The following is a 23,524-nucleotide window of genomic DNA, read 5'->3' as shown; positions in this document are numbered from 1 at the left end:
GCTAGTTGGTCATTAGAAAACACTTTTGCAATTATGCTAGCACAGCTGAAAACGGTTCTTCTGATTAAAGCAGCAATAAAACTGTCCTTTAGACGAGTTGAGTATCTGGAGCATCAGCATTTGTGGGTTCGATTACAGGCTCAAAATGGCCAGAAACAAAGTACTTTATTCTGAAACTCAGTCTATTCTTTTTCTGAGAAAAGAAAGCTATTCCATGTGAGAAACTGCCAAGAAAATGAAGATCTCATACAATGCTGTGTACTACTCCCTTCACAGAACAGCGCAAATGGTCTCTAACCAGAATAGAAAGAGGAGTGGACGGTAGTCATTAAGATAGTCATGTAACACTGTAGGCCTATTAGAAATCTCCTCTGAATATTGTGCATAGATGACAGATTGGGGTTAGGAAGTGGGTATGTGAAAATAACTTTTAATGGAATGCTATTTTTATTGAGATAAACGGTACCGTATTGTAAATGTATATATTTAAAGGATACTGTTTAGTGGCAAGCAACACAATTGTCTGCCTTTTTGTACTGAGGTTTACCAAACCAGCAACCAAGATAAAAGGCAGTGGTGCTGTCAATGTACAGGGATAATAGTGACAAGTGAGTGATTGTGCATGGGATGTGTTCGCTCAGCTCCTGTAGGCTGGTGAGTGATGCCAAATAATAAGAGAGGGCAGGTTTAAGCAGCATTGCTCTGATTTATAACCACATTACCCTGTGGAGCCAGTCAAATAAAACTGCACATAACGATACATCAAAAACAATACAGCCACAGTACACTCAGTCATAATACAGCAGTTCCAAAGAAAGAGGGCAGGGGAGATGGAGAGAAATAGAGTTAAAGAGACAGAGCAAGAGAACTAGGAGAGAGGAAGGAAGAGAGGTTACTGATGAAGTGGGTAGAGTTTGAATCATATCAAAACTTCACATAAAATGAAGATGCATCTAATTTATCAATCTCATTTTCTCAGGGCTTTTTAATATATGTCCCTTTGCCCTCTCATTTCTGCTGATACAGAGTCTATTTTTACTCTAATGATGAGAGAAGACAGTGTGCTGTACTGGTGGACAGTCTATTCCATCAATCCCATTCCTAATTATATTCTTAAGTCCCTGTTTATTCGAATGGTCTTAAAAGTCATGCTTCACTCAGCTGTCAGAGAAATAGCCTTGGTGGGTATGGAAATACCCTTCAAATGTTACAATATGCATTAGAGCTGCTTCAATCAGGTTGACTTTTATAGATCCAGAAAGTCACCACAGGCACCTTTTGGCAATGTCAATATTTGTAAAGTTAATTCATTTGACAACCAATCAAATGACAATCAGGACGAACCAAAACGGCTGAGCAGACAAACAGGGTAAACATCCAGGACCAGGAGGATACAGTCAGTCAATGCTGCACAGTAGTGTTTTAATAACGACACAAAACACATCACATACTGTAGTCTATCAAACTGTGGAAGAGAGAGGGAGAACAGTCTGACAATCACTCACACAACCACATGCTGTTGTATTAGTGTTAGAAAAACCTATTGTGGTATTAGCGCATGTGCCTAGATGCACAGGTAATGTGTTACTGCCCCAGGTAATGTGTTACTACATAGGAGATTAAACATGACTCGTTGTCCCATGTTCAACCCGACATGTCGTGTCCGTCTTCTCTTCATCTCAACATGGTATCAGAAGTGACTTAAAATACTATAACCCATCTCCAATGTTAACAATCTAGTGCACAGTTCGCTTCCTGTTTGGTTGAGTAAAAACTTAAGGAAAGACGAGATACAACAACACTAACAGATCACACTTAGCTCAGCTAACGTTAGCTAGCTGGCAACGTAATGTTAGCTTATGAAGCTTACCACTCAAGAGAGATATCATCAAGAACTTAGCAACTTACAAATCGATATCACCAAGATACACAACCCTTCTTAGAACCACCTCACAGGTCTGAGAGGACAGAGAACACAGCTGTCACGCTCGTCAGAAAGGACGGGGACCAAGGCGCAGCGTGAGTTAAGTTCCACATCTTTAATATACAGTGAAACTAATAAAACAACGAACATGCAATGAACATGAAGTCGTAGTGCTCAACACACTAACACAAAAACAATATCCCACAAAACACAGGTGGGCGAAAAGGCTACCTAAATATGATCCCCAATTAGAGGCAACGATTACCAGCTTCCTCTAATTGGGAACCATACAACTCACCAACATTGAAGACAATGACTGGAACACCCCCCTAGTCACGCTCTGACCTAAACACCATAGAGAACCAATGGCTCTCTATGGTAAGGGCGTGACAACAGCACATGAAACAGTGTGTGTGTGGTGTGGCAGGTGCTCTCACAGTAGGCAGTTGTGCCCGGCAAAATACTTCAATAGATTGCCTTTAGGAATCTCCACATCCTCCGAACACTTTCAGTGGCGCAGGTCCCAGCTCTTGGAAGGACTGGGGGGTGTCCTCTGTCAAATGGACAACATCATAGTGTTTACAGAAACAGTGACAACACGACATACGACTCATGACAGTTCTGGAACGGCTGCAGCAAGTTGGACTCTCAACATAAAAATGTACAAAAAAGAAAAACAGGTCAAGTTCCTCGGACAAATCATCGAGATGGTGTCAGAGCTGACCCAGACATGGTCAAGGCCCTTAGCCACAATCTTTGACCGAACTATGTCGGTTCATGGGCCTGGTAAACAACTTATAAAATTAGGTCCCACACCGGGCAGAGAAAACCAAACCACTCAGGAACCTCCTGAACAAGCAAACCTCCCCCCTTGGGTTGTGCCGTGGCGGAGATCTTTGTGGGCTATACTTGGCCTTGTCTCAGGATGGTAAGTTGGTGGTTGAAGGTATCCCTTTAGTGGTGCGGGGGCTGTGTTTTGGCAAAGTGGGTGGGGTTATATCCTGCCTGTTTGGCCCTGTCCGGGGGTATTACATTACAACGGAACCATTTGATTAGTGTAATGTTAGCTAGCTAGCTACATAGTTGTCTTTGCATCAAGGATAAAGGTGTAGCTAAAGGTGTAGGTGTAGCTTTGAGAAACTAACTTTGAGAAACTAACAAGGTTAACTAGCCAGCTGTATTCGTTCGTTCATGCCGTTTTCCAAACGGCGTCAACACCACAACACCACGGCCACTGCTAGCTAGCCAACTTTACCAACTAGCAGTACTGAAGAAACTAAATACATTACAACGGAACGATTTCATTAGTGTAATGGTAGCTAGCTACATAGTTGTCTCTGTATCAAAGATAAAGGTAAACGCAGCCACCACTAGCTAGCCAACTCTACCAGCTAGCAGTACTGTATCATTTTTAGTCAATAAGATTTTTGCAACGTATGCTTAACTTTCTGAACTTTCGAGTTGTGTAGACCACTTGTGTAGCTAGCAAGACTGACTTTGTTAGCTAGCCAACGTTTAACCTCTCTGGGCCAGTGGGACGTTAGCGTCCCACTCTATTCAACAGCCAGTGGAATCACGTGGCGCGAAATACAAATACCTCAAAAATGCTATAACTTCAATTTCTCAAACATATGACTATTTTACACCATTTGAAAGATAAGACTCTCGTAAATCCAACCACGCTGTCCGATTTCAAAAAGGCTTTAAAGTGAAAGCAAAACATTAGATTATCCTGTTATGGCTAGGGGGCAGTATTTTCACGGCTGGATAAAAAACGTACCCGATTTAATCTGGTTACTACTCCTGCCCAGTAACTAGAATATGCATATAATTATTGGCTTTGGATAGAAAACACTCCAAAGTTTCTAAAACTGTTTGAATGGTGTCTGTGAGTATAACAGAACTCAAATGGCAGGTCAAAACCTGAGAGATTCCTTTACAGGAAGTGGCCTGTCTGACACTTTATTGTCTTTCTTTGACATCTCATTCAATTACAAAGGATCTCTGCGGTAACGTGACACTTCCCACGGCTCCAATAGGCTCTCAGAGCCCGGGAAAAACCTGAATGTCGTCATTTCAGCCCCAGGCTGAAACACATTATCGCCTTTCTCAAGTGGCCGATCAAGGGACTGTGGGCTTAGGCGCGTGCACTGGTCGCCCCCGTCTTTGTGTTTTTTCATCTGTTTGCAGAAAAGGAGATTCCCGGTCGGAATATTATCACTTTTTTACAAGATAAATTGCATAAAAATTGATTTTAAACAGCGGTTGACATGCTTCGAAGTACGGTAATGGAATATTTAGAATTTTTTTGTCACGAATTGCGCCATGCATGCGACCCTGATTTACCATTTCGGATAGTTTCTGGAACGCACGAACAAAACACCGCTATTCGGATATAACGATGGATTATTTTGGACCAAACCAACATTTGTTATTGAAGTAGCAGTCCTGGGAGTGCATTCTGACGAAGACAACAAAAGGTAATCAAACTTTTGTAATAGTAAATCTGATATTGGTGAGTGCTAAACTTGCCAGGTGTCTAAATAGCTAGCCCGTGATGGCTGGGATATGTACTTAGAATATTGCAAAATGTGCTTTCACCAAAAAGCTATTTTAAAATCGGACATATCGAGTGCATAGAGGAGTTCTGTATCTATAATTCTTAAAATAATTGTTATGCTTTTTGTGAACGTTTATCGTGAGTAATTTAGTAAAATGTTAGTAAATTCCCCGGAAGTTTGCGGGGGGTATGCTAGTTCTGAACGTCACATGCTAATGTAAAAAGCTGTTTTTTGATATAAATATGAACTTGATTGAACAAAACATGCATGTATTGTATAACATAATGTCTTAGGTGTGTCATCTGATGAAGATCATCAAAGGTTTGTGCTGCATTTAGCTGTCTTCTGGGTTTTTGTGACATTATATGCTAGCTTGAAAAATGGGTGTCTGATTATTTCTGGCTGGGTACTCTGCTGACATAATCTAATGTTTTGCTTTCGCTGTAAAGCCTTTTTGAAATCGGACAGTGTGGTTAGATAAAGGAGAGTCTTGTCTTTAAAATGCTGTGAAATAGTCATATGTTTGAAAAATTGAAGTTTTTGTATTTTTGAGGAATTTGTAATTCGCGCCACGCCTATCATTGGATATTGGAGCAGGTGTTCCGCTAGCGGAACGTCTAGATGTAAGAGGTTAACGAGAGTCTTGTCTTTAAATAGCTGTAAAATAGTCATATGTTTGAGAAATTGAAGTAATAGGATTTTTAAGGTATTTGAAAATCGCGCCACTGGATTAGACTGGCTGTTGCGTAGGTGGGACGAATTCGTCCCGCGTAGCCCAGAGAGGTTAACATCCTTATCATTTATTGCCCTCCAGGTTCCCTTGGAGAGTTCATCAATAAGCTTGATGCCTTGATAAGTTCCTTTCCTGAGGATGGCTCACCCCTCACAATTCTGGGTGACTTTAACCTCCCTACGTCTACCTTTGACTCATTTCTCTCTGCCTCCTTCTTTCCACTCCTCTCCTCTTTTGACCTCACCCTCTCACCGTCCCCCCTACTCACAAGGCAGGCAATACGCTTGACCTCATCTTTACTAGATGCTGTTCTTCCACTAATCTCACTGCAACTCCCCTCCAAGTCTCCGACCACTACCTTGTATCCTTTTCTCTCTCGCTCTCCTCCAACACTACTCACTCTGCCCCTACTCAGATGGTATTGCAACCTTCGCTCTCTCTCTCTCCTGCTACTCTCTCCTCTTCCATCCTATCATCTCTTCCCTCTGCTCAATCCTTCTCCAACCAATCTCCTGATTCAGCATCCTCAACCCTCCTCTCCTCCCTTTCTGCATCCTTTGACTCTCTTTGTCCCCTATCCTCCCGGCCGGCTCGGTCCTCCCCTCCTGCTTCGTGGCTTGACGACTCATTGCGAGCTCACAGAACAGGGCTCCGGGCAGCCGAGCGGAAATGGAGGAAAACTAGCCTCCCTGCGGACCTGGCATCTTTTCACTCCCTCCTCTCCACATTTTCTTCCTCTGTATCTGCTGCTAAAGCCACTTTCTACCACTCTAAATTCCAAGCATCTGCCTCTAAACCTAGGAAGCTCTTTGCCACCTTCTCCTCCCTCCTGAATCCTCCTCCCCCTCCCCCCTCCTCCCTCTCTGCGGATGACTTTGTCAACCATTTTGAAAAGAAGGTTGACGACATCCGATCCTTGTTTGTTAAGTCAAACAACACCGCTGGTCCTGCTCACATTGCACTATGCTTTGACCTCTTTCTCCCCTCTCTCTCCAGATGAAATCTTGTGACTTGTGACGGCCAGCCACCCAACAACCTGCCCGCTTGACACTATCCCCTCCTCTCTTCTCCAGACCATTTCCGGAGACCTTCTCCCTTACCTCACCTCGCTCATCAACTCATCCTTGACCGCTGGCTACGTCCCTTCCATCTTCAAGAGAGCGAGAGTTGCACCCCTTCTCAAAAAACCTACACTCGATCCCTCCGATGTCAACAACTACAGACCAGTATCCCTTCTTTCTTTTCTCTCCAAAACTCTTGAGCGTGCCGTCCTTGGCCAGCTCTCTTGCTATCTCTCTCAGAATGACCTTCTTGATCCAAATCAGTCAGGTTTCAAGACTGGTCATTCAACTGAGACTGTTCTTCTCTGTGTCACGGAGGCTCTCCGCACTGCTAAAGCTAACTCTCTCTCCTCTGCTCTCGTCCTTCTAGACCTATCTGCTGCCTTTGATACTGTGAACCATCAGATCCTCCTCTCCACCTTCTCCGAGTTGGGCATCTCCGGCGCGGCTCACTCTTGGATTGCGTCCTACCTGACAGGTCGCTCCTACCAGGTGGCGTGGCGAGAGTCCGTCTCCACACCATGTGCTCTCACCACTGGTGTCCCCCAGGGCTCAGTTCTAGGCCCTCTCCTATTCTCGCTATACACCAAGTCACTTGGCTCTGTCATATCCTCACATGGTCTCTCCTATCATTGCTACGCAGACGACACACAATTAATCTTCTCCTTTCCCCCTTCTGATAACCAGGTGGCGAATCGCATCTCTGCATGTCTGGCAGACATATCAGTGTGGATGACGGATCACCACCTCAAGCTGAACCTCGGCAAGACGGAGCTGCTCTTCCTCCCGGGGAAGGACTGCCCGTTCCATGATCTCGCCATCACGGTTGACAACTCCATTGTGTCCTCCTCCCAGAGTGCTAAGAGCCTTGGCGTGACCCTGGACAACACCCTGTAGTTCTCCGCTAACATCAAGGCGGTGACCCGATCCTGTAGGGACATGCTCTACAACATTCGCAGAGTACGACCCTGCCTCACACAGGAAGTGGCGCAGGTCCTAATACAGGCACTTGTCATCTCCCGTCTGGATTACTGCAACTCGCTGTTGGCGGGGCTCCCTGCCTGTGCCATTAAACCCCTACAACTCATCCAGAATGCCGCAGCCCGTCTGGTATTCAACCATCCCAAGTTCTCTCACGTCACCCCGCTCCTCCGCACACTCCACTGGCTTCCAGTTGAAGCTCGCATCTGCTACAAGACCATGGTGCTTGTCTACGGAGCTGTGAGAGGAATGGCACCTCCGTACCTTCAGGCTCTGATCAGTCCCTACACCCAAAGAAGGGCACTGCGTTCATCCACCTCTGGCCTGCTCGCCTCCCTACCTCTGCGGAAGCACAGTTCCCGCTCTGCCCAGTCAAAACTGTTCGCTGCTCTGGCACCCCAATGGTGAAACAAGCTCCCTCACAACGCCAGGACAGCGGAGTCAATCACCACCTTCCGGAGTCACCTGAAACCCCACCTCTTTAAGGAATACCTGGGATAGGATTAAGTCATCCTTCTAACCCTCCTCCCCCTACCCTCCCCCCCAAAAAATATATAGATGTAGTATTGTAAAGTGGTTGTTCCACTGGATATCATAAGGTGAATGCACCAATTTGTAAGTCGCTCTGGATAAGAGCGTCTGCTAAATGACGTAAATGTAAATGTAAATGTATCGTCGGACGGGGCCACAGTGTCTCCCAACCGCTCCTGTCTCAGCCTCCGGTATTTATGCTGCAATAGTTTATCTGTCAAGGGGCCAGAAACTGTGGATTAATGGCAGCATTCACACAAAATTGAACGTGCGAACCACTGCTTTTAATCAGGGCAAAGTGACTGGAAACATGACCGAATATAAACAGTGTAGCTATTCCCGCCGCAAGGCAATCAAACAAGCTAAGCGTCAGTACAGAGACAAAGTGGAGTCGGGCTCAGACACGAGAGGTATGTGGCAGGGTCTACAGTCAATCACGGATTACAAAAGAAAAATCTGCCCCGTCGCCGATCACGATGCCTTGCTCCCAGACAGACTAAACAAGTTTTTTGCTCGCTTTGAGGACAATACAGTGACACCAACACGGCCCGCTACCAAAACCTGCGGGCTCTCATTCACTGCAGCCAACGTGAGTAAAACATTTAAACGTGTTAACCCTCGCAAGGCTGCAGGCCGAGACGGCATCCCCGACCGCGTCCTCAGAGCATGCGCAGACCAGCTGGCTGGTGTGTTTACAGACATATTCAATCAATCCTTATCCCAGTCTGCTGTCCCCACATGCTTCAAGAGGGCCACCATTGTTCCTGTTCCCAAGAAAGCTAAGGTAACTGAGCTAAATGACTACCGCCCTGTAGCACTCACTTCCGTCATCATGAAGTGCTTTCAGAGACTAGTCAAGGACCATATCACCTCCACCCTACCTGATGCACTAGACCCACTCCAATTTGCTTACTGACCCAATAGGTCCACAGACGACGCAATCGCCATCACACTGCACACTGCCCTAACCCATCTGGACAAGAGGAATAGCTATGTAAGAATGCTGTTCATTGATTACAGCTCAGCATTTAACACCAGAGTACCCTCCAAATTCGTCATTAAGCTCGAGACCCTGGGTCTCGACCCCGCCCTGTGCAACTGGGTCCTGGACTTCCTGACGGGCCACCCCCAGGTGGTGAGGGTAGGTAACAACATCTCCACCCCGCTGATCCTCAACACTAGGTCCCCACAAGGGTGCGTTCTCAGCCCTCTTCTGTACTCCCTGTTCACCCATAACTGCGTGGCCATGCACACATCCAACTCAATCATCAAGTTTGCAGACGACACTACAGTGGTAGACTTGATTACCAACAACGATGAGCATCCTGTCGGGCTGTATCACCGCCTGGTACGGCAGCTGCTCCGCCCATAACCGCAAGGCTCTCCAGAGGGTAGTGAGGTCTGCACAACGCATCACCGGGTGCAAACTACCTGCCCTCCAGGACACCTACACCACCCGATGTCACAGGAAGGCCAAAAAGATCATCAAGGACAGCAACCACCCGAGCCACTGCCTGTTCACCCCGCTAACATCCAGAAGGCGAGGTCAGTACAGGTGCATCAAAGCTGGAACCGAGAGACTGAAAAACAGCTTCTATCTCAAAGCCATCAGACTGTTAAACAGCCATCACTAACGTTGAGTGGCTGCTGCCAACATACTGACTCAACTCAAGCCACTTTAATAATGGAAAAATTGATGTAATCAATTGACACTAGATAATGTTTACATAACCTACATTATTCATCTCATATGTATATACTGTACACCATACCATCTACTGCATCTTGCCATATCACTAGCCACTTTAAACAATTCCACTTTATTTACATTTTAGTCATTTAGCAGACACTCTTATCCAGAGCAACTTACAGTAGTGAATGCATACATTTCAAACAATTGTTTTTCTGTACTGGTCCCCCGTGGGAATCAAACCCACAACCCTGGTGTTGCAAACACCATGCTCTACCAACTGAGCCACACGGGACCAACATTTATATAATGTTTTCATAACCTACATTACTCATCTCATATGTATATACTGTACTCTATACCATCTACTGCATCTTGCCATCCTGATGTAATGTATCACTAGCCACCTTAAACAATGCTGCTTTATGTTTTCATACCCAACAATACTAATTTCATATGTATATACTGTACTCCATACCATCTATTACATCTTACCTATGCCATTCGGCCATTATTCATTTATATATTTGTATGTACATATTCATATTAATTTCTTTACACTTGTGTGTACAAGGTAGTTGTTGTGGAATTGGTAGATTACTTGTTTGATATTACTGCATGGTCGGAACTAGAAGCACAAGCATTTCGCTACACTTGCATTAACACCTGCTAACCATGTGTATGTGACAAATAAATTTGATTTGATTTGAGTCTGTTCTATCTGGAGTATTTCTCCTGTCTTGTTCGGTGTCCTGTGTGAATTTAAGTATGCTCTCTAATTTTCTTTCTTCTTCTTCTTTCTTTCTTTCTTTCTTTCTTTCTTTCTTTCTTCTTTCTTTCTTTCTTTCTTTCTTTCTTTCTTTCTTTCTTTCTTCGGAGGACCTGAGCCCTAGAACCATGCCTCAGGACTACCTGGCCTGATGGCTCCTTGCTGTCCCCAGTCCACCTGGTCGTGCTGCTGCTCCAGTTTCAACTGTTCTGCCTGTGGCTATGGAACCCTGACCTGTTCACCGGACATGCTACCTTGTCCCAGACCTGCTGTTTTCAACTCTCTGGAGACAGCAGGAGCGGTAGAGTGAATGATCGGCTATGAAAAGCCAACTGACATTTACTCCTGAGGTGTTGACCTGTTGGACCCTCGACAACCACTGTTATTATTATTAATTGACTCTGCTGGTCATCTATGAACATTTGAACATCTTGGTTCTGTTATAATCTCCACCCGGCACAGCCAGAAGAGGACTGGCCACCCCTCATAGCCTGGTTCCTCTCTATGTTTCTTCCTAGGTTCCGGCCTTTCTAGGGAGTTTTTCCTAGCCACTGTGCTTCTACACCTGCATTGCTTGCTGTTTGGGGTTTTAGGCTGGGTTTCTGTACAGCACTTTGTGACATCAGCTGATGTAAGAAGGGCTTTATAAATAAATTGGATTAATTGATTGATTGATTGAAGATAAATGTTGAAACTATGGTGGGGATCATGTTTTTGAATTCCCTGAGTGCCCTGTTAGGGTGAAAGAGGTTGAGGTGTCAAGGATCAGGGCTATACAACAGATCTCCTTTGTGGAGGCGATGAAGAGCATTGATTGGGCAAGAAGCCACAGTTCTGAAGAAGATATGGTGGTGGATGCACCACAACCAGTTGCAAATGTTATACTTCAATCAAATTATCTGGATACACTTATTGTGAAAAAGGTGGATTTTGTAGCATTTATAGCCACAGTTCTGAATTGTACTGCACAAGTGTCCAAGAAGCTGGACATCATATCTGCAGCTGAGACATTTTTGGGCCTCCAAGACTTAATGGTAGAACTTTAAGGACTACTGTATCCTGGAAATGTCCCACCATCACAGGATCCTTCTGAGCCTGTGTAGGGACCTGATTTAAAACAGATCAGCTGGCTGATTTAGATTAATTAACATTTTGTTAATGACAGTTTGTATGGAATTTTTGCAATTTGTTGTTTAGATGGAGAAAAAAAAAATCTACTTTTTGGATCCTTATCCACCTGTACAGTAGGTGGCGGAATGCACATATAATTGTTGCGAACGACTTTATTTCAAAGAAGAAGAACTACGTCGTGATTGTTGTGGGTACTGCCAGGCAAGTTTGAAGTACAGTCAATTAACCTCATTCTAAATCAAAACAATACAGAAATGGCATATGCTCAAGACGACAAGCTTTACATGCCAAAAGCGCACGTGCATCTTGCAAGGAAACCATTGCTAAGGATTGGCTGCGAATGGCTATCATGGTGCAGGTAACGTGGAGCGTCTTGTTCATTCCGCGAAAACTGCAGAAATGTAACCGTATAAAAACCTTATATACGGATATGATGTTGATTCTGCACTAAACAGCCCATTATTGATATGTTGTGGATTTCCTCTACGAATACAGAATGTTTTTATTGTCGATAAGCCCTCAGTAGCGTTTAAATGGCTTCTGAATTAATTCATGTGAAAGGGCGTTGATTCCTTTACGCGTCTAGCGGCACATTCCTTTGGATTATTATGACTCGGTCAGACATATGCTAACGTTATTTACTTTACCTAAAATCACTCAATTAGTATATCTTCAGATTGCCATCAATTGTGAAGTTATCTTGATGCGTTCATTTGCTTTCCTATAGGCCCATCCAAGGAATTTGGCGTCAGGAACCATTGTCACCTTGACGCATTTACAAATTAGCTAAGGGACAATGTCCACTAATACATTATTCTTTGTCATAATGACTTTTTACTTAACCTATACAATTCCTGAGACTTGTGTGAATTGTGCCAAGAATTTTACATGAGCCAATGTTTACACTTCACAAGTGTAACAAGAAGCTAAAACTGCAAGTGTATGTTGCAGAGCTTCAAGTTCCTTGGTGTCCACATCACCAACAAACTAGAATGGTCCAAACACACCAAGACAGTCATGAAGAGGGCACAACAATGCCAATTGCCCCTCAGGAAACTAAAAAGATTTGGCACGAGGCCTCAGATCCTCAAAAGGTTCTACAGCTGTAACATTGAGAGCATCCTGACTGGTTGCATCACTGCCTGGTACAGCAACTGCTCAGCCTCCGACCGCAAGGCACTACAGAGTGTAGTGCGAACGGTCCAGTACATCACTGGGGCTAAGCTGCCTGCCATCCAGGACCTCTACACCAGGCGGTGTCAGAGGAAGGCCCTAAAAATTGTCAAAGACCCCAGTCATAGACTGTTCTCTCTATTACCGCATGGCAACAGTTTTTACCCCCAAGCCATAAGACTCCTGAACAGCTAATCAAATGGCTACCCGAACTATTTGCATCGCCCCTATTTGCATAGTCACTTTAACTATACATTCATGTACATACTACCTCAATTAGCCTGACTAACCGGTGCCCCCGCACATTGGCTACCCGGACTATCTGCGTTGTGTCCCGCCACCTACCACCCGCCAACCCCTCTTTTATGCTACTGCTGCTACTCTGTTTATCATGTATGCATAGTCACTTTAACCACACCTACATGTACATACTACCTGAATCAGCCCAACTAACCAGTGCCTGTATATAGCCTCGCTACTGTATATAGCCTTGCTACTGGTATTTTTCACTCTTTTTATTTCTTTACTCATCTATTGTTCACCTAATACCAATTTGTATTTATTTTTTTACTTGAAAATCACACTGTTGGTTAGGGCCTGTAAGTAAGCATTTCACTGTAAGGTCTACACCTGTTGTATTCGGCGCACGGGAAAAATAAACTTTGATTTGATATGTGCTTGCTGGTGACTACAGTTTTTTGTTGTTGTCATATTTGCCCTAAAACCTTGACTATATGTATAGTGGTGGTTCCCTCAGGTGTGATTCTACTCAACCCACCCTGACCCTCTTATTTTATTTTCCCCAGTCACCCATGTTTGACGGTAAGGTGCCCCACTGGCACCACTTCTCCTGCTTCTGCCTGCGAGCGGCCGCCCAGTCTCATGCGGACATCACTGGGTTCTCTGACCTACTCTGTTAGGACCAGGAGAAGGTCAAGAAGACCATCAAGACTGGGGAACCACTTGAGGTCAGGTTTTAACTTTTAACCTTTCCCCCAGCATGAAGTCATCTGTGTATCCCTGTGATGCAATTGAAAAGGCACACCTAAAAAAGTGAATGCTCATTGACTGAAAGTCAAAGGTCAAATAACACATTGGCTTCCCTCTTCCTCGCGGGAAAAGGTGACGCAAAGGGCGGGGCCAAAGGAGAGAAGACTCTGAATGACTTTGCAGTGGAGTACGCCAAGTCCAACCGCAGCACGTGCAAAGAGTGTGAGGAAAAAATGTAAAAGTTTAGAAGCCATTATTTACATCTGTTCATTATCTGATATACACATGGCTGCAAAATGGAGTTGCCCTACATCTATTCTTTAACATCTGTTCAATATGAAAAAAGGTTTAAGAATAGAGATTGTCAATTTCCATAAATGCATGAATAGCTATCCTACATAAACCCAAATATACACTATCATAACAGCCCTAACAGCTCTGTGCTCCAGGACTAGATCTGTGTGTTTAACAAGACAGTGGACCCAGAGAAGCCCCAGCTTGGGTTGATAGACCGCTGGTACCATACGGCCTGCTTCGTGGGCCGCAGGTAGCTGGCCTTCAAAGCAGAGTACACCGCTGCCCAGCTCAAAGGCTTCAACACACTCAGTGGAAGATAAGGAGTTCAAGATGCACTCAGTGGAAGACAATGAGTTCAAGATGAGGCTGCCTGCCATCAAATCTGAAGGGTAAGGCTTTGTTTAGTGACGTAATTAAAGATGTAGTCTATTGTTTACAAACTTTAACTTTACTGGAATGTACATAAGTCAGGAGCAGTGTCCCTGATATTCTAGCAGTTCAGTTGATTGAACCTTTTTTTCCACCAGGTGTCAGTACACTAATGAATCTCCCTGATGTTTGACTTACCTTGGCTAAAGCTCTGCTCCCAACTGGCCTGATGTACAAAGTTAATGGGGAATTCAGTGCCTGTCAACTTCCTTCACAGCAAAACTTTCTCTTGAAGGGTGAATTACAGAATTATGTTTGTAAATGTTTTACTTTGGTGGATCAATTGGTCATAATGAATGTAAACGGCTATCTTCTCTCCCCTATTTTTCCTCAAAGAGGAAGGCTGACAAAGTACATAGCGGGGGCATCCAAGAAGAGAAGCACCAGCAGCAGAAGAAGGAGAAGAAGAAAGTGGAGCTGCAGATGAAGGTTCACTCAGATATAAAAATATATTTTTGGCAGAAATGCCGATACATTGATATTTTATTACTTCATCAAATGATTAACATTGTTGTGATTTTGTATGTGTGTATACAAATGTCAATTGCTCAATATGCCCATATGTTTTGCTAATTATGTTTTCTTAATACCTCTCTGTCTGAGTGGTTGTGTGTGTACAGCAGCAGTGCCAGCTGATCTGGGCCATCAAGGACAAGCTGAGGCAGTTCTGTTCCACCATTGACTTGAAGGAGCTGTTCATAGCCAACGAACAGGAAGTGCCCTGTGGAGAGTCCAATGTAAGGAGGCTGATTGTGTGTCTGTCTGTCTCTCATTAGCTGTCTTTTTCTTTATATCTTCATGTCTGTTTCTGTGTCTGTGTCTCATTTTACTCTTTGTGTAAATATGTTTGTGCGTGTCTGATTGATGGGTCAAACAGCCAGTCAAATAGTGTTGTTTGATTGACAGTTGGTGGACAGCCTGTCAGACTGCATGGCCTTTGGAGTGCTGAAGCCCTGCAAGGAGTGCAAGGGCCATCTGGTGTTCAAGACTGCACTGGGGACATCTCTGCCTGGACCAATTGTGTGTTCAAGACCCAGCTGCCCAACTGCAAGGACTGGGTCACCCCAAAGGTATGTCTCCTTCTCTAGGGTCAGTGTCTGTCTGTAGAGCTGCTTATAGAGCTTGATGTTCATCTGGGTTGTGTTCATTAGGGCAAAACGAAGCAATCTTTTGCAACAGAACTAAAACTGGTATTTCTAATTGGACAAGTTCAGATAGTCCCTCTCTGTTTCAGACCGTTTTTTTCTGTGTCGTGCCTAATGAATACGACACAGATCTCACATAACTCACTGAATGCTCATTTGAATTCCACACGCTAACATCTCCTCTAATCTATCCACCCCCAGGAGTTCTATGAGCTTCCCTTCCTCAAGAAGTTTAAGTTCGAGACAGGACTGGGTGTTCTCCAAGGTGGCCCCTGCCCCTCCCCCTTCCTCCTCTGCAGCCGCCCCCAATCCTAGTGCTCTCAGTAACCCCCTCTGAGGGAGTCTCTGCAGGTGAGGAGGAACCAGTAGGTGAATGGGGTGCAGAGGGTGAGAGAACTGGTGAATGGCCTAAGTTGCCTCCTTATTGCTCTGAGGAATCTTGCTGAAATGGAGAATACCATTTTGAGTAAAAGAAAGTTGATTTTACTCTATATTTTGCTTCTCTAGTTTACAGTGAGTCTTGTTGCTCAGTTTGATGCTATAACATGACCAGCCCCATTCATAGTTTTGTAATGTCCATTCTATCCATTCCAATTCTGTCTATATGCCTTCCTCTTCGCTCTCCTCCCCTGTAGACACGCCTCTGACAGGGATGAAGCTGCTGACCGTTGGCAAGCTGAGACAGAACAAGGATGAGCTGAAGGCTGCTGTGGAGGAGCTGCTCTTTGCCTCAGCACCATGAGTGAGTAGCCAATCAACCAGGTGGGGTTGTCGGATTCAACTAGTGCTCACCTTTACAGTAACAAATACATACACATTGTCAGAAGGATAGGTTGGATTTTTTTGTATTCCCTGACCCCATTTAGTCAATTGGTCAATTGTTTTGGCGATAGGCTGTTGGTCGACCGAGATTTCTTTAGTTGAGTAGTCGCAAATAGATTTTTTTTCATGGTGCACAAGACACATGTCTGATTCGCACCTTTCTCAGTGGACTAATCCATTGCGGGGGCCACAGGGATGGTACAGTCCATCACTCTAGGACGTGATACTGAAAATGTACATGGTTATATTATGACAACATGATTGTGCAACACTAATAAATATATTATTTTATAACAAATGTGCTTTCTCTCGCGTTGGATAGCGGAATCTTTAGTGCGCCATTGAATGTGCATTATAGCAAAGTTAACCTGCATATTGGTGTTGGGAACAATGTGGTTGAGGCAGCAGTGGAGTGAGGAGATGAGGAAACAGCCTTTGTCTTAACTGCCTAAGAAAATCGAGGAGAGCGGAAACCCCAACTTAATTAGGTCTATAATCAATAGCCTAACTGTTAAATGTGTCTGGCTTTATAAATCATCCATATACAGTCTACGAAACATTGAGAACACCTTTCTAATGAGTTGCAACCCCCACCCTTTTTTCCCCGCCTCAGTTCGTTGGGGCATGGACTCTACAAGGTTTCAATCACTCCACTATTGCCTATCATAATCACATCAATAAATTGGTTATAAAAAACTCCGAACATCGTAGCAAAATGGATGCGCAGGATGTGAAAAATGAACTCGAAACGGGCAAATCTTTACTGCTTCCTCAGGAGTGAACAGGGAAGTCAGATCTGACTTCAGGCCCTATTGGTCACATGAATGCGATGCATACATGTTTCACGTAAAGAGAGCAAGGGTTGAGGGAATAGGGTATGATTTTCCTAAACAACTGAGGTAGCAGAACTTTTCAGTCAGAAACAAGTAAGAAGCGAAATGGTTGAAATTGTTGTAGCTTCAGCACAGACCGCGCAATGAACACTTGCTGTGGTGCCCCTTTGCTGCAGCAGGGAGGAGAGGGGGACAACGTGCGCCAGTCACACAGGCAATTGCTTTCTTTTTTTGTTTTCTTTTTTTTTACACAGCTTGGCCATCGGGCTCCCTATTGAGTCATTTGTCTTAATTATTTAATCAAACGGTGCGCTTAAAGCATCAGACAAGCTCAGTGCATATAGTTGATTTTATTAAAACACATAGGGTGTGTCTATATATGGAAGGACAGACAACTTTTTTTCAGGGACAGCCCTTATTTCCTAGTTTGACATCTTTGATCTCCCAGAGGAGGTGGAAGGAGTCTGGCGTGCGTGTCTTCTCAGAGGACTTCCCTCACCGACATCAAGTCATCTGGCAAGGCCATGCAGGAGCTGGTCTCCCTGTACACCATCTACCCCTGGAGGGCAGAGGTCAAACTAGATACCCATGCTACAGCAGTAGCCTCTAAGTCTGGAGCCATGGCTGCCAAGAGCACTAGGAGGGTGAAGGAAGAGGAAGGTAAGGAATCGGATGTAGCATTGAGTAATTTAACTGATTTATGGTGGAGTGTTATGTTACAGGCTGCTATGGAAGAGTATATAGTAGTTGGGGTCAATTCCACTTTTTTCTATTTTTGCAGGTGGTAGCAAGGCCAGTAAGAAGATTAAACGGACTGAAAGGAGGGGCAGCAGTGGACCCAGATTCAGGTCTAGAGAACAGTGCTCACATCCTGGAGCAAAACGACATGATCTTTAGCGCTATGCTGGGTCTGGCGGACATCGTCAGGGGAACCAACTCTTACTACAAACTGCAGCTGCTGGAGAACGATGTTCAGAAACGGGTGCCACTTTCTCGCGTCCTCTCATCACTCTCTTTATCCTCCCCATTCACGGCTCATCTCCCCCTTTCCCTTGGCCACTCACTACTTTCCGTGTATTTATCTTCCTCTTTCTCCCTTTGTCCTTTTCCGTTCCACCTCATCTCACCCTTCTCTCTTTCCTCTCCCTCTGTCTCCTGGCTTCTGTCTCTCCTCACCTTTTCTCTTTTTCCTCTGTGTGTAGGTACTGGGTGTTCTGCTCCTGGGGCAGAATGGGCACCACCATCGGGGGCAATAAGCTGGATAAGTTCCATGAGAAGAACTCTACCATGGACAACTTCCTTGGCATGTATGAAGAGAAGACAAGCAACACCTGGGGTTCTTCCCACTTCACCAAGTGCCCCAACAAATTCTACCCTCTGGAAATCGACTATGGACAGGTACAGCTAGAACTCGCAGACACTGCTCAAGCTATGACATCAGCTACAAGGATTGTTTGTGTTCATATTTAAGAAACATGTTGTGCATTTGACTTGACAGGACTGCTTTTTATTGAGAAATGTTTGTGGACTACCCTGATTGGCCCATCCTCATTGGTCATTTCCTCCACCAGGATGAGAAGGCAGTGAAGAGGCTGACAGCCAGTGCTGGCACCAAGTCTGCTGGCCAAGCCTGTCCAGGAACTCATCAGGACCATCTTTGATGTAGAGAGCATGAAGAAGGCCATGGTGGATACTGAGTTTTTCTATAAATGTGTCTATTTGACAAAATATGTATTTTTGTCTTCCTTACCCCCATTTCTCCCTCTCATTTCTCTTCATTGAGAATTAGTCATTCATCTTTTGTCTTTCCTGTCAGATTGACCTCCAGAAGATGCCCCTGGGGAAGCTGAGTAAGAGGCAGATCCAAAGTGCCTACACCCTCCTCAGTGAGGTGCAGCAGGCTGTATCAGAGTTCTGCAGAGTCCCACATTCTGGACCTGTCCAGCTGCCTCTACACCCTCATACCTCACAACTTTGGTATGAAGAAACCACCACTGCTCAGCATCCTGGATTACATTCAGGTGAGGCTACCTGTGTTCTCTCCTTCGCACTCATCCTCTTACTCTCACCCCTAATTAAGAGAACTGGAATTGAGACTTTACTCATACATTTGTGTCAGATCTCAAGCTCTAAGCGTACACTGTCAGTCAAATGTCCTGAGGTACTTGAACCAAATAAGTCAAGTTTATTTGAAAACTCTTCAGTAAGCTATGGTAGATGTTTTTAACCCATTGTGTCCCACTACTGTCCAAGCTAAGGTCCAGATGCTGGACAACCTGCTGGACATTGGGGTGGCCTACGGTATGTTGAGAGGGGCCGAGGATAACAATGGGTACATCAACTACGAGAAATTCAAAGCCAAGATAGAGGTACAGTAGGGCCTGGTGGCTTTTCAATGCTCCTCTCTTTTGTGAATACAGTGCTCTAAAAGTTATGAACTATGAATGTGTTGTATTTGTCATCCACCATGCAAGTTGTTGACAAGACCACAAAGGAGGCAGAGATCATTCTGCAGTACGTCAAGAACACACGCGCTGCTACACACAGCACCTATACACTGGAAGTCGAGGAGGTAAGACTTTCCAGTGTGAAGAAAAAAAGCTATGATGTTTCTTTACTCAATGATTAAGTTAAGCTTTTGACATACAGAAATTCCTTAGCATTTTCCCCCCTTGTTGTTTTTTTTTAACTATACTGTGTGTACTGTGGTGTCTCGCTTCCGCCCTCTCAGCTCTTCAAAATCGTTTGGGAGGGAGAGTACCAGGGGTACTGCCCTTTCAAGGATCTGCCCAATCGTCAGCTACTGTTCTCGTGCCACCAACTATGCTGGTATCCTGTCTCAGGGTCTGCGCATCGCCCTGCCAGAGGCCCCCGTGGTAAGTGTCCACCTCACGTTACAGTGCTACCTAATGCATGGGATGCATAGCCGAAGTTCCTTTTGTTTTTTTTATTAGAAGGTCTTGTGCATGTTATTTTTTGTGCAGTCCATATTTATCAATATATGACAACAGCTCCAGCTCAAATTCAGATTTACTACATTGTGACATTTGAAAAACGCTCACAATGTTGTTTTGACACCTTCCAGACGGATTACATGTTTGGAAAAGGTGTGTACTTTGCAGACATGGTGTCCAAGTTCACCAACTACTGCCACACCTCCCAGTCCAACCCTACTGGCCTCATTCTACTGAGAGAGGTTGCCCTCTGAAACATGTGTGTGAAAACCCAGGTTCTTAGAATGCTGTTAATATTCCATATTCTCTGCAGTCAACAAATATTGTCATTGATTATATATATATTTTTGTACAGGCATGAACGTAAGAAGGCCTCGCACATCACAAAACTACACAAGGGTAAACCAAGTGTGAAAGGTAGGGCTTGATTTGAGGTAATATCAAAATGATCGAAAAGGCAGTATACAATCATGCACTATTTATACCAAAAATTATATTATAGTAACTTACTTGCCATGTAACTCATTATTTTCTTCTGTCTCTCTCTGTTAGGTTTGAGTAGAAATGCCCCAGATTCTAGTGCCATTGTCACTTTAGACGGGGTGCAAGTGCCTGTGGGAAAAGGAACCAACACCAACATTGATGACACAAATCTGCTGTACAACGAGTATCCTTTTCTTCCTCTGAGGGCCTAACTTCTGACTCAGTCTTATACTGTTGCCCATTCTCATCCAATTGAGTTTGTGCACTGCACTTATTGCAGCTCTACTACATTGTTATTACAAATGTATGAGGTTGAAACATAAACTCAGCAAAAAAAGAAACGTCCTCTCACTGTCAACTGCATTTATTTTCAGCAAACTTAACATGTGTAAATATTTGTATGAACATAACAAGATTCAACAACAGACATAAACTGAACAAGTTCCACAGACATGTGACTAACAGAAATTTAATAATGTGTCCCTGAACAAAGGGGGGTCAAAATCAAAAGTAACAGTCAGTGTCTGGTGTGGCCACCAGCTGCATTAAATACTGCAGTGCATCTCCTCATGGACTGCACCAGATTTGCCAGTTCTTGCTGTGAGATGTTACCCCACTCTTCCACCAAGGCAGCTGCAAGTTCCCGGACATTTCTGGGGGGAATGGCCCTAGCCCTCACCCTCCGATCCAACAGGTCCCAGACATGCTCCATGGGATTGAGATCCGGGCTCTTCGCTGGCCATGGCAGAACACTGACATTCCTGTCTTGCAGGAAATCACGCACAGAACGAGCAGTATGGCTGGTGGCATTGTAATGCTGGAGGGTCATGTCAGAATGAGCCTGCAGGAAGGGTACCGCATGAGGGAGGAGGATGTCTTCCCTGTAACGCACAGCATTGAGATTGCCTGCAATGACAACAAGCTCAGTCTGATGATGCTATGACACACCGCCCCAGACCATGACGGACCCTCTACCTTGTAATCGATCCCGCTCCAGAGTACAGGCCTCAGTGTAACGTTCATTCCTTCGACGATAAACGCGAATCCGACCACCACCCCTAGTGAGACAACCATGACTCGTCAGAGAAGAGCACTTTTTGCCAGTCCTGTCTGGTCCAACGACGGTGGGTTTATACCCATAGGCGACGTTGTTGCCGGTGATGTCTGGTGAGGGCTTACAAGCCCTCAGTTCAGCCTATTGCGGACAGTCTGAGCACTGATGGATGGATTGTGCGTTCCTGGTGTAACTCGGGCAGTTGTTGCCATCCTGTACCTTTTCCGTAGGTGTGATGTTCGGATGTTCCAATCCTGTGGTGTAGTTACACGTGGTCTGCCACTGTGAGGACGATCAGCTGTCCGTCCTGTGTCCTTGTAGCTCTGTCTTAGGCGTCTCACAGTAAGGACATTGCAATTTATTGCCCTGGCCACATCTGCAGGCCTCATGCCTCCTTGCAGCATGCCTAAGACATGTTCACGCAGATAAGCAGGGACCCTGGGCATCTTTCTTTTGGTGTTTTTCAGAGTCAGTATAAAAGGCCTCTTTAGTGTCCCAAGTTTTCATAACTGGGACCTTAATTGCCTTCCCTCTGTAAGCTGTTAGTGTCTTAACAACTGTTCCACAGTTGTATGTTCATTAATTGTTTATGGTTCATTGAACAAGCATGGGAAACAGTGTTTGAACCCTTTACAATGATCGATCTGTGAATTTATTGGGATTTTTACGAAGTATCTTTGAAAGACAGGGTCCAGAAAAAAGGGACGTTTCATTTTTTTGCTGAGTTTACTTGTCATATTGTCAAGACTTACATTTTTGTTTTTTTGCTACAGGAACGTAACTTGCGTTTAATATTATGCCATGCCCCCATACTGTACTCCCTAGTCTCTATTTCTCTTAACCTCCCCTCCTCCAGATAAATGATGTATGACGTGGCACAGGTGAACCTGAAGTACCTGCTGAAGATGAAGTTCAACTACCAGACATCCCTGTGGTAAAGGGTGCAGTAGTAGCCCACCACCATTCCTCCAAAAAGATCCAGCTGACCACGTAGCAACCCCACCGCTTCCAGCCCCCACCCCACAACAAAGGACATATTTGCCCCCCTTCACCATCTTCCCAGCATAATACCATGTTCTGTTTTCATTCAGTAGTTTTAAAATCCTTGTCACTATATACATGGCTTATTGCAATAGCAGATGCCTATAAATTGGATTGATGTATTGGCCTTGGTTTTATGCAACTCAGTACGTACCTGTTTCAGTCTTTACTAAGACTGGATCATGAGGTCAGTTTGCCTTTCAGAATGGCTGAATTGAGGTACCTGTGGAAAGAGATTCATCAGAAAACAATATAAAAAGACTTGTCTGTTAAATTGTACATGTGTACCCATAGTCCTAGGTAGTATTTGAGGTAAAAGCAATTCTCTGTTATTTACTCTTAACTGTGCAATTTGGCATCTATGGTCTGTTTCAACAGGCATAATGAGATGTTTCCAAATTAGTAATTTCTCTTTAACCTTCCATTCTGGTCAGAAGATATTGACAAGGTATTGGTTTGGGCTGACAGCATTTAGACAACATTCTGTAAAATAAGTGATTTACTTGGAGTGATTGTTGGTCTTATATCAATCTTGTCATGACTTAATGATAACCTCTGTCTGGAGAATTAATGTCTACACCAAATATGTCAAACATCCACCGTGGCCCACTTACTTCATGTCTGTCATTTGAGGGTATCCTATGAACACTCTGTAAAACAAGGCGAGATTCTCTGAGTGGTCTGGCAATTTAAACAGCACTCTCATTTATGTATTTTTGTCTTATTTGTCTGGATGAATTATACAACTGGGATCATTGGAGTATATATTATTTTTCCTTCAGACAGGACGTTTGAGGTCTGCCAGTCTTCTCAATGATCTATACAACTATAGCTAAATACATTAATTTCATTGTAACCCAATTTGTCCATCCCTTTCCATAAACTATATACCTGAAAATAATAATGTACTGGTTTATTATAA

At 44.4% G+C, this 23,524-nt stretch overlaps 1 pseudogene across 1 annotated transcript; it reads left to right on the top strand.

The window, feature by feature from the left end:
• The first annotated feature begins 11,557 nt into the window (after window positions 1–11,557).
• On the top strand, window positions 11,558–23,506 carry LOC106571772 (poly [ADP-ribose] polymerase 1-like; annotated as a pseudogene). The gene is made up of 21 exons (XR_014380538.1): window positions 11,558–11,739; window positions 13,361–13,522; window positions 13,677–14,230; window positions 14,369–14,506; window positions 14,607–14,699; window positions 14,894–15,007; window positions 15,177–15,340; window positions 15,617–15,738; window positions 16,051–16,148; window positions 17,519–17,730; window positions 17,852–18,054; window positions 18,273–18,468; window positions 18,642–18,783; window positions 18,887–19,103; window positions 19,335–19,449; window positions 19,545–19,642; window positions 19,802–19,946; window positions 20,156–20,283; window positions 20,380–20,441; window positions 20,577–20,691; window positions 22,418–23,506. The product of XR_014380538.1 is annotated as a poly [ADP-ribose] polymerase 1-like (transcript).
• The last annotated feature ends 18 nt before the right edge of the window (window positions 23,507–23,524 follow it).

This window comes from Salmo salar, chromosome 15 (assembly GCF_965601325.2).
Source record: "Salmo salar chromosome 15, fSalSal1, whole genome shotgun sequence".
Classification (NCBI taxonomy): Eukaryota; Metazoa; Chordata; class Actinopteri; order Salmoniformes; family Salmonidae; genus Salmo; species Salmo salar.
Note: the sequence above shows the minus strand (reverse complement) of the source record. Positions and strands in the feature narration are given on the sequence as shown.